Genomic DNA, 12482 nt, shown 5'->3' with positions numbered 1-12482 from the left:
AAGACGAGGCCAAATTATTTTATTTTTCAGCATGTTGCTTCATCAGTGCAATGCCCTTATATGACAGTCTTATACAGTAGTTTGTGGTCGTAACTCTTGCCATCGCTCCGCTGCTTGGTACAAACCAGAAGAGCAACGGGTGCTCCCTTTTTATTGGTGTGCATTTTATCATCAGCTCTTAATCCCCAATCTACTTTCTCAGGGCAATGCTAATTCATTTTTTATTTTTAGAATGTCTGTGCTTTTAGATACCTGAGAACAGAACTACTGTTTCAAGGGGAAGGCAGATTATTTTACTCCTACAGTCCACATATTAAATTTTTATTTTATTGCTGGATTTTTATAAATGCATGCATTGTAGAAGCACGTACATTGTGTATAAATAACATATGAACAAAAATATGCCTACTGCTATTAGTATTCTGTCACTTGTGGGAGGTGTGTGGACTGTATAAAGATCTACATCTTCCTCATTTTTGACGTATGTGAGCAATGTTATTTTTTTCTATTATTAGTGTTTATTGATGATCAGAAGGCCAATAGTAAGCCTATGCCAGGCTACATTTAGCACCTGGACTGCCAAGTAGCAGACCTGATTTAGAAAATGCTAATCAGATTTCTCTCTCTCTCTCTAAGGATCATGGTGGCTTACCTTTTTTTTGGTACTTTTTTGGTAACACATCTGCGATGCAGGAAACTTTTATGTTTTATACAGAATTAATCATCTGTTCTAGGCTGTGTGTAGTGATGAATGTACTGACCTGAACTCAATAAGTATATCTATTTTGTCCCAGTTTAAAAAGAAAGTAAACTAGTTTATTGGAATAGCGGGCCATCACTGTAACATTTTCCCCCTTGAAGCTATGCAGTGGTCCCAACACGTTTATTCTCCCAGGTGGGCCTGAGACCCATGTGGGTCTGCAAGATAAGAGCATTCAGAGCCAGTCTGTTAATGAAATGATTTGACTGGATGTGGGTTCACCCAGTTTGTTGTACGTAATGCATGTAGTGGCTGTTTGTATGTTGTGGGGCGCCACAGTCCACTGTTTAACGTAGGAATTGAACCCATAACCCAGGGGGGGCTACGGTGTCTGTGGGGTTTTGTGTTTTCCTTTCAATCAGCTCCCAATTACATCCTTGAATTACATATAGGATTTGGCACGCTTTCAGAGCAGCAACAAGTGATTTCCAGAGTAGAGAAAAAGCTCGCGGCACATGTTCACTGACTGAGGTAAGATACACTACCCAACAAAACCAAGGAGATAATCTAGCGTGACGTGCCTCCCATAGGCTGAAAACAGTGTGGGGACTGCAATCAATGATTCAATGAACGCTGTGCTAACACCAAACAGCAGACCGGGGCTCAGACTGGAGTTGACACTGCGTTAACGATCAGGTCTGATTTTCTGGGAAGGCATTCAAACAAACGGGCCTCTATTTAGGAGGGGCTTTGTAAACCCTTGGACAGAGCAGTGAAGGGTCGAAGGCCCTGTCACTCAAGTCACAGCCCTCGAGGTCCAAGAACTGCTGGTTTTCCTCCCTCCCTTTGCCCGGGAATCAGGTGTGAATACAGTCCGGCCAATCAGTAGCACTAATTGTTCAGATAATTATTTGGGGGAAAAGAAAAACAAGGACCAGGTTTGTATTTGAGTGTCCATAGTCTTAGACTCTTTTCACAGTTATTCATTTAGACCAGTGGTACTCAGCCCTGGGCCTGGAGTTTAGTTTAGTTTATTTGACAAAATTAAAACACATGTATCAAAAGACTTGCATGTGAAGAAATTGTCAAGGATAACACGAAAAAGTCCTGGACTTATTTCCATCCTGGTCCTTGATGTTCCATCAGCCATAGCAAGATAATATAAGGTTTCAAAAGATCAACGCGACATACAAAGATTCTTACTACAGTCTAAAATACATGATCATACTATATCTACTATTTACATTGCATACAATTTACACCCATTTTAATGCACAGTGCTATATAAACAAAATGAGCCTAATATTAAGACAGCCACTTGTATGGGGATATTTTCCAACAGCTTATCAGAAGGGTTCAGAAGGCTTAAAATCAGTGCCTGATTCAGACCCAGGAAACCAATTGAAGTGAGTTATTTGTGTAATCAGCTGCTTTAATTAATGAATTAATTAAGTGCTGAGAACTGGACCACTGATTTCGCCGCTGGGTTTTGCTAGAGCAGGTGTGTCCAATCGTATCCGAAATGAGTCTGTGTGAGTGCAGGTTTTTTTTTGTTTCAGCCCAGCACTCAGACAGCTGATTCTACTTGATCAAGGTCTCGATTGAAAACCATGATTAGTTAATTAGTTGAATCAGGTGTTGTAGTGCTGGGCTTAAAAAAAAAAGAAATCCTGCATCCACATTGGCCCTTTTCAGATAAGATTGGATGCCCCTGCTCTAGAGATTGACAAGACCATTATGGTCAAACGACAAGGGATCCTAAAAGCACCAGAAAACAGGAACACTGAAGTAAATGGAGGTCAAAACTGATCAGACTCAGACGCCACACAAGGGGATGCAGTAAGAGATATTTTATTATGTATTTCAAAATACATGCAACATGGCAGCGCTGTAGAATTGACCAATGTTGCATTAAACGATGCGAGCGATTCAGAGCAGTCTAAAGCTAACAGCCATGCATGGGGATTGCATTAGGGCGAGACCTGTTGGGGCCTGTTACGTGCGTGACGCTCTACAAACACGCTTGGCCAGTCGCTTGTGGCTGTGTTATAGAGTGCAAAAACAGAGGGCGTCTGAACGGATCCTCCGGATCATCCCTCATTCTGTTCAGTCTGTGTTTATGCCGGACGACCTTTGACCCCCACGGGGAATTCTGCACACAGTGATGAATGACTGGAGCCGCGAGCCCAGGCCTGGTTGCAGGCGCATTCGCGGCTAATGTGAACCGCGTGAACGCGATCCTCTCTAAGTAGGTGAGCGAGGCAATCTGGGTTTTTTTTTCCAAAAATGGGACGTGCCTTTCCTTGCTCGAATTCGCAGGCCGACGCTTAAATAAAGATGTGGAGAAGTGGAAGCGTGGCCTGGTGACGGGCGGGCCGGGCTCAGCCGTGACAGCTGGTTTCCGTGTTATTAATGAGGGATGTGGACTGAATCCACCTTCATTAAACCCAGCTGTCAGAGTCCCAGCGCCCGATCTTCCTCCAATCACCTGTCTGCTCGGGGGGGGGCAGCAACACCAGGTCCAATTCCTGAAAGGAAACATTTCCTGTACTATAGGAAATAAATGAACCGATCTACGGTTTTATACCATTTTCAGATAAATGGGGATAGAAAAGAATGCCACAGTTGGCAACCGACATATTTGCAAATTTAAATACTGATACGAGCTGCGGATCATTTATTTGTAACAGGGTTGCCATGTTTCAGCATGTTTCTGCAAGTGTACAGTACTGGCATAGTTGAGGGCACTGCCTTGGTGTTTGAGGGCTGCTCTGGTGCTGTTGGGTTTGAGAATTCACATTTGTCCTTAAAGGGATATTCACTTCGGTATGAAACAAGTCATTTTGTGGAGCTTACCCCATTGTATTTGAGTGGCGTGAATACTTGCAAAATCAGATGCCCTTGTTGACCGTTAACGGTAGTGCTGTTCCTCTCAGTTTTCCAGTTCCCATTCACTCCTGTTCATTTTCGCGACCTCGCAGAAATGAAACATTTTAGAACACAGACTAACTACAGAGGATAATAGGTCGATAAAAGAAAGTACTAACGTCATAAGGTCAGAGATTTTTTGAGCTGACAAGCTGTTTTTAGCTTTAGGTTAGCTATAAACATAGAAACTATTTTAAGATTGGCTACTGTTTTGAAATGCATCAAGCCATAGTTCGCTTTTTGGCTGGACCGCAACAGCGGGGCCAGCCCTACAAACGCGAATGTCTGTGACTGAGTGACTGAGTGATGAAGTTACACCATTGGTCGGCCGAGTTATGAAGTTACACCATTGGTCGGCCGAGTTATGAAGTTACACCATTGGTCGGCCGGATCACGTGTGTTAGGTCCAGCCATATACTGGGTTTTAACCTGGTCTTGTTTTGAATGTACGTGCCCATATGAATACATTATCGTGCTCAAGGACACATTGCTTAGTTAAAATAACAAAACATTTTGACTTCTTTTTCTTTTATAAGAAAATAAAGCACCGAAAATACACCAGATATTCAAAAAAACCAAACAAAAAAGAAAACCTTATGACGTTAGTACTCTCTCTTATTGACCTATTATCCTTCGTAGTTAGTTTGTGCTTTAAAACAATTAATTTCAGCAATGTCGCGAAAATTAATGGGAATGGATGGGAACTGGAAAACCAGGTGGACCAGTGTGAAAAGCAGGGACATCTACATACAATGGAGTAAGCTCCACAAAATTACTTGTGCTATAACACAGTAAAATATGCCTTTAACATGACACTTAAGCAAGTAATTATTATTTCCTCCTTACTGGTGGGTAAAACTAGATCCAAGCAATGTTTTACAGAAGGACTTTCCCTGCGTTCAAAGGATAATCAGGGCCTACTCATTGTGGAAATACCACACACTGGAAAAAAAATGTTTTTCAAATCGTCTAAAGCTGAAATGAACAAGACTGCTATTACTGCACTCACAGGTTTCTGTCAGAAATCCCGATTCTGCCTAACAGTCTGACGCCAGCGAAATTGGGGCATTTAGACTCATTGTTACAGCTGAGAAGCTTTACAATGCTGTAGATTAGCATTGGAGCGGCACCGGGCCTGTCTTCCACACTGACAGAAGCGGCATTTTATCCACTTACAGAGCCCGGTCTCCTCTGCATCGCTGATTTATGTAATTGCATGTGTGGTTGCATCCTGTTTCAGCGCTTGGATGGGCCCCACGGTCCGGTATCTAGTGTTGCCGGGGGAAGTCGGGGTTCCAGTCGTATCACAGCATCTCATTGCTCCTTAGCGACCCTTGCCGGTTGATTTGTTGCCCCCCAATCCACCTGTTGGGCGGAATATGAAGCGTCTGACTCGTGTCTGTGCGAGTATGACTCATGAAGAGCGGTGTGGTAAGAAGCAGCCGCCCACGTCTATCGGAGGAGAGCAGGGGCAAAAAAAAACATTTTAAAAATGCAGGTGGGCTATTTTGCACATTGTGGTGAGGAACGTTTTTTTTTATTGTTGAATTGTGCCAGTGCAGGGAAAGTGTACAAGGCAGTCTAAAAGCGGCTTGTAGCAGGGCTATTCACTTCTACCTTTGGAAAGCCGTAGGATGTGCCTGCCGGGTTTTGCTGTTACGCAGCACTTAATTGGTCAATTAAAGCAGCTGATTACACAGTTAGCTCACCTCACCCGGTTTCATGGTTCTGAATTAGTTGCTGATTTTACTGTGAGGGAAAAAAAACTAGCATGGTTTAGGGACCTGGATTATAAATACATATAAATTGTAAATCCAAATCCCCAACCCTTATACCAATCTGAAACAAATGCTAATGCACAATTGCTGAATAAATAGTCCATCAGGACTCTCCCAGCTGAAGAACCTCTTTGTAAACAACCACTATCATTGAGGGCAGCATGCTTCTCTCTGTCCTAATGTCCCGATATTTTCTGGTTCACTGGTTCCACTCATGCTGCTAAGTATTTCAGTGAGTGACAATTCATAGAAATGTGCTTTTGAACGAAAAACAAGATTGGTTTGTGCCAGTGTAATGGGCAGATGCCATTGTTTTACCCTCAATTTGGGGAAGTGTCACTTGGCTGGGCACGCTGTGTGTACGGACCCGTCCTAAACTGCATCGGCCCGTCTCCTCATCCTAATGAGAGAGGGAGAGTTCTGTCCAGGCTTTTTTTTTTTTTAAAGAACATTACAAAGCTTCAGTACCATGAAAAAAGATTTTTCAAAAAGGCAATGAGAGAGGAGAAGAGTGAAAGCTAGCAATGGAAGAAATGGAAAAGATTAAAGTTGTTCCAAAGAGAAACCGGAAGGAGGAGAAATTTTTGCAAAGCAATAAGGGCTGTTAATTGGATGCTTAACTGACATTTTATTGATCAATCATTTATTTAATTCTTAATTGACTTATTTGACCAATCATTTATTGATTAATTAAATGATTAGTAGATTGACCGATGATTTAGCAATTGATAATTGACCTATTTGATTCATCATTCTTTTAATTGGCTTTGAATAAACATTGTTTGATTGAGGGAATCATTTATTGATTGCTTAATTGATTTTTTGATTAATTGGCCATTTGTTGATTGTGTAAACTGAATGAGTTACTACTTGATTGCTTATTGATTTATTACATGTGCTTAAACGTTGCTCAAAAATTCAAGCAAATGCAGAAAACAGTGCCCTCGTATAAATGCACTCAGGTGGAACTTTCAAAGTTTCAATAAAACTTTATTAGATTTTTTTCTTTTAGGTACATTTTAATGAACTGTCCTCTCTGAGTTCATTTCCATTTTAAATACTGTATCTGGCAGTTCCAATCTCTCTGTCAAGCAGGTATCTATTAAATTCTATGCAAAACACCTCATGTTCTGGCTGCCATTCTCTTACATCACTGATATTCTTGAAGGTGACAAACAGTGTAATTATCATGAACTGGCTAATTATGTGCATATAGAAAAGGAAGCACACACACACATACTCACACATGCAGATTCACACACACACACGCTCACAGGCATGACAAGACCAGGCTTGAATGCAGTGTTCAGCACTATCTAATCTGTAGGTAATCAGAGCACTAGATACAATTTAGTTATGGCGATCAATGTATGATCTGTTCTCATCATTGTGTCATGTTATGTAAATGCACGCACACACACACTTGCGCACACACATGCACAAGCACTCACACAAGAGTGGATGCAAGCACACGCACATGCATGCACACAAGCACGCGCACACTCACGCAAATGCGCACATACACACATAAAAACACAGGTTTGCACACACAAACACACAGAGCTCCAGTACAGGTTGTCTGCATCGCTGAAGGCTGCCAGTACACGGATGTGTTTTTCCTGTCGTCTGCCTCCCTGCCTGTTACTCAGCCGCTGGCCCGGTGTCTAACACCTGCTCGGTTAGCTTCGCCCTCCGCGGCCCCCGGCCCCTCCAGTCCATCAGGGCCCGGCAGGGCTCCCAGCATGCCACAGACAGATGGGCTCTTATTGCAGTCCACCCTGCAATGATTCGCACAGACAGGTCACAAAGTGTGAAGGCAAACAGGAAGTGGAAATTGGTACCTTTCTTTTCAATACTTGCTATCTGGTGAGCTGTCTAGTTCACACTGAAGTTGTTTTCTTGTATTTGAATCATGGGCCCACACTGGTTCTGGTGAATTTATTCATTTATTTTTTCTGCCATTCTCTTCTGAAAGGGAAAATTTCCTCTCTTACCCCAGTCCACATGTACGTGCACGCACGCACACACACACAGCTCTGCACTGTTTGAACACCAGTGGCAGAAATCAACAGGTCTCCATCCATGCAATATTCATAAAGAAGCACAATGTGAAATGTCAGTTGGCTAACTTACTGTGTTATGGCTTATTTACTGGAGAAATTCAAATGGTCAATAATGAATGAAGGTTGAGACCCTAGGAGGAACACACACACACAAGGCATTCCACCCCACATTGATAACTTTAGATGAGAGTATTACAGTTGCCCTGATTTATGAAATTTTAAGCTTATGGTTTTTGAGCATTGCACTACATGCGGTTGAGGACATCGCTGCATATTTCCTGGATAAACAGACCAGACTCCTAACCATTACCAAAATGTTTTCCTCAAACGGAAGACGTAAGTAAACCGATCCTAGAGTGAGGACTATCACAGCTGATTTTTGGACCTGGCCGTTCAGCACTGTGATGATCCCGGCTGCACTATACCAGGAAGTGCTTCTGCTGCCCCACATAACCACTTTTCAGGAGTATTTTTCAATAAATTTTAATGTTTCATATTAGACTGTGGCAGAGGGACTGACAACAAAGAACGGTGACCTTCAGTTTCAGCTAAATTATTGAGTTTGTCATTTAAAATGACATTTAATGACATTTTTAATAGACCATTATTGCTTTGACACTGTTAAATTTTGACTGTGCAGGTCCAGGTAGGGAAATTATTTGAGAAGGCTGTGACTAGGTGGGGAAGTGGCCTTCATGTCAGAACCAATAGGTAGGACCACCAGTTTGTCTCCCCTTGTTTTCTCGCATGGTACTTTGGTTCTGCCAACTAGAGGTTGCAATTGCTTTTTTTTTCAAGCTCCTTCTCAAACAATTATGCCACTAACACCACCTCAATAATCTGAGTTGATAAAGTAATTGGCACTAATTAAGTACAGATGATGATTGACAGCGATGTTTACAAGTGACACTCACATGTTAAATTCAGTTTGATTGCTTACTACCGTGGACATGCTGCACTATTTTAATGTTCTAAAGGGGCATGCTAGGTTTTGTAAGAAGCAGTGGGAAATGCCCACATTAAAAAATGAGAGCAGTTAAATAGCATTTAACGTGCACAAGACAGTTAAATAAATAAAAAATGAATTCTTGATTCAACTAATTAACTAATCATAGTGCTCAATCAAGACTTTAAGCAGAATCAGGTGTCCTAGTGCTTGGCTAAAATGAAGACCTGCCCAGACAATGGCCGTTTTCAGATAATATAGGGCGTGAGTCTGTTGGTTTTTGTTTTTTCCTTAAGATCAGCAAGCGATTCAGTCCCAAGAAACCAGGTGACCTGAATTAACTGTGTAATGAACTGATTTAACGGATGAGTTGCGGTGCTACTCAAGTGCTGAGTAAAAACAAAATCCAGCAGACCCTGCGGCACTCCAGGACCAGGTGAGAAGACCACTGGGTCATGCTTTTCATAGTGTTTAAACTTGCATACATGCTCACTATCCTTCCCGACTTTGCCCATATTAGATCAACTGATTGCTTTTTAAAATATCTAATTTAGAAAGTAAAATGTATGATTCGTCACTTGACTGTGCCGTTGGAGTGCCTATAGCATGGATACTCAGATCTGGACCTTGAATCCAAATCCCCCTTGGTAATTAACGAAGCAATTAGTGCTACTGATTGGCCACGCTCTATTCACACCTGACTTCCAGGTAAAGGGAGGGTGGAAAACCAGCAGTTCTTGGACCTCGAGGGCCGTGATTTGAGTAACAGGGACCTATAGGGACCCCTGGAGGATGGCCAGTGAAATACGAGTTTAAATTCCTGGAGGTTACATGGTGGAGACAAAGTGGTGACCCTACCAATAGGGTATATTTTAATGGAAGTCTTGCCTCCCCATGTTCTCTCCAGTTTGGAATGCCCAATGGTACACAACTGATTAAGGAGGGCATACACAAGTGTGCACAGTCCTCCACAGCACATTGTCACCAGCTACTTATTTTCATACTGCAGCCCATAAGCCAAGCTTACACAGACATGACTCCAAGGAAGATGCTTCACGTGTGGACAGCAGGCAATTGTCGACCAGCGGGGGTCACTAGAGAGCAATGAGGATCCCAGCCAACTAAATCCTGCCTGACCTTGGGTGGCTCCAGCTTCTGTATTCAAAGAGAAAGCATCATATAATAACATCATTTGACAATAATGTAATTTACTTGGGTAATATTGTATAACCATAACTCCTATATTTATTAGTTCATTATTTAGTGAAAATGTCCTATTAGACAGAGGATATGTAATTGACACGCTTCCCCACATGTTGTCCTACCACCCCTGTCTGTTCTTACCTGTTCATTTAACACCCCACAGGGACCATTTATAAGGGCATCTGATCAAATGTACATCATACTGTATCTCACAGCATTATCACCCTCCTGGGACCTTTTCCTATATTGTGATGGATGTGTTTGTGTGTGTGTGTGTGTGTGTGTGTGTGTGTGTGTGTGTGTTTGTGAGACCTGTGGAGAAATGCGGGCCTGTGATCGATGGCTGGAAGTTTTTCGGTCAAGAAATTGGATCAGGCGGAAAGCTCGGAGGTCTTCCTTAAAAGCTGTGCCCTGGCCTGATGGAGACAGTGGGCTCAGCTCGAGTCAGGCCCCACACCACAGGGTACCTTACTCACGTGGATGATTATGAAAATATATTGGAATAAAATGCATTATCAAGATCTTGCAACGCTTCATAATATATTGTATATTATATAATGTATTCCCTGTGTGTAAGGGCCTGTTTGTTCTCTAACCCTCATGCTTGAACAGCACTGCTTGACTAGGTCCTGTATGCTGGGTGGCACAATGTACATTAAATCTGATAGCAATTATGGTATTGGATCCCAGGGGTCTACCCTTGATGCAGTACTACACAATCTCTTGTTTGTTGGTGAGTTGCCAGCTGTATTTACTGTCTAGCTTGTAGCTAAATGGTGTGGGCTGAATAGCCTGTTCTCATTATTTGTTCCTATTTTCTCATTGATTAAAAAGCCTGGCACCACTAAAAAGGAGTATGAAGGAAACACAGCCTGTTTTTTTGGCAGCAAACTTGTGGCATGGGTAAAGCCCGCAACAAGTTTGAACGAACTTTTTACCGATCTCTGCATTACACATATTTACAACGGCTTCAGGCACTAATAGCACAGGTGCAAACAGTGGAGGTCTGGAACGGCATTGATGGGTTGTGTATGGAGGGAGCAGAGGGCCTTCTGCCCTGTCCGCTGGCTCACGGAACCGAAACGCACAGTTCCCGTCTCTCTCCCCCCCCCCCTCTCACGGCTCAGCTACCACTAATTTCCTCTGTGGGATAATCAGGCTTTGGAATGGGAAGTCCAATGGAGGTGACCTGGTTGAGATGCTCCATTAGGAGCCTACCTGGTCAGGAGATTGCTTCTGTCACTCAGAAAGGGAGGGGGGGGGGTGTACCTCTTTTTTCTCTTTCTCCCTCTAACTCTCCTTTCCCCCTCCCTGTGCTCTAACCTGACATTCTAGCCAATGATGTAACAGTGCTTTTTTTTTTCATTTTTTGAAAGGCCTATTTACAAATGGGACAGAGGTCTAATTTTCATGGATGTACTTTGCACCAGCAGACTGGGTTGGTGGGTGTGGGTAAATTTGCAGAACTTATTTGGGGAATGCAAGGATCGGGGAATCACATACATTTTTGAGCTTTGAATTTTGCTGGGTGTAAATTTGTTTTGGCTTTAATTAAAAACTGAATGATACCATTGCTGTCGTGTATTTATTAGCCTAACACATGAGTAGATATAAAAATCCCTTTATTCCTGCATGAGTCAATTAACCAGACTGGTATTTATTAAGTAATCATAATTATGCTTCTTATCGTTGTTCTTCTGAGAAGTGCAGGGCTCTTCTAAGAATCCTGGGAAATAATGACCTAAAATATTAAACACTATCTCAGGTAATGGATTTGTGTGTTAATCCGTGATCTTTTGGACACAATTAAAAATATTTAAAAAACCTTTTCACTTAAGTGTTCATTGCTAATTTGAGAATTTTTCATTGCTTGGCAGCGGCTTGAACTTTTCTTTAAACTTCAAAGTTTAATGTCTGCTTCTGCAGGTTGCCCATTAATGTCTGCTTCTGCAGGTTGCCCATTCGTTTATTCCGTGTTCCATCTCCATGTAGGAAAAATCTCTCCCTGATGTAATAGAGTGAAGAATCTGTAGCAATTTTGTTGAACAGATGTGATGAAAGCTCTACGGGGAGCATTCTTGAGTCAAGCAGTACTTTCAGCTGTTATCAACAGGCTGAGAGGTGAAGCGATGCACTGAAGACAGCCCAGCTCAATTTAGAGGTGGACACCTTTCCATCTGCTTTCAGTCCTGCTGTGGGACAGGGTCAAGGGTCAAGTGTCAGGCTCGGGAGAAGTTTCTCGTTGAAGAAAGGTGTGGGCTGGAGAACACAACTCAGACCGTTTCTCTTTTGAGTCACTTTTCAAATCACATTGTTGTATTTCCCCAGATAATTTGTTACCTCTTTCCTAATGCTTATCTCTTGTTACTATAGTTGCGTTTATCTTTTACTGTTGGTGTTTTGTTGTTTTTGGAAATACACTGGAAAAACTCAAGCTGCAGGAAAGTTATCCAAAAATGTGTGTACACTTAGACAAGTTACAAGTGCGCCTTTAGTATGTAATTTTTAGTGGGAGAAGGAGACCGTGGCAGTAATGACTGTGTTTTCTTAGAGAGTGGGAGAGTGGTGCTGTAATCACAGTGTTTCTCAGGAGTGGGTGAACACTGTGATCATGACTGTGTTCTGACCACAGATCTGTTCAGCTAATGCAGGGGGACCATGTAGACCTGCCAGCCTGGAAGGTAGTCTTGCGGAAAAAATCTGCAAACCCCAAAGCCAAAATCACTAGGAGGAGAGAACCAAAAACCAAGAGCCGGCAAGAGCAGTTTAGTTCAGTTCTTTGGAATAGTATCAGCATGCTGGTGTGTGTGTCTGTGTTTGTGTGTGTTTGTGTTTGTTTGTGTCTGTTTGTGTGTGTGTGTAGT

At 42.4% G+C, this 12482-nt stretch overlaps 1 protein-coding gene and 1 long non-coding RNA gene across 2 annotated transcripts in view; both read left to right on the top strand.

Annotated features, from left to right (window-relative positions):
- The window catches only part of LOC135233161 (uncharacterized), a 164693-nt gene that overhangs the window by 24477 nt on the left and 127734 nt on the right, over positions 1–12482 (top strand). The gene's annotated exons all lie outside the window — the stretch shown is intronic.
- LOC135233162 (uncharacterized) lies at positions 6780–10526 on the top strand. The gene is made up of 2 exons (XR_010323770.1): positions 6780–8851; positions 9425–10526. It is a non-coding gene; the product is annotated as an uncharacterized LOC135233162 (long non-coding RNA).

Source organism: Anguilla rostrata, chromosome 10 (genome assembly GCF_018555375.3).
Source record: "Anguilla rostrata isolate EN2019 chromosome 10, ASM1855537v3, whole genome shotgun sequence".
NCBI classification, from domain to species: Eukaryota; Metazoa; Chordata; class Actinopteri; order Anguilliformes; family Anguillidae; genus Anguilla; species Anguilla rostrata.
This window is presented reverse-complemented; position numbering and strand designations above follow the sequence as displayed.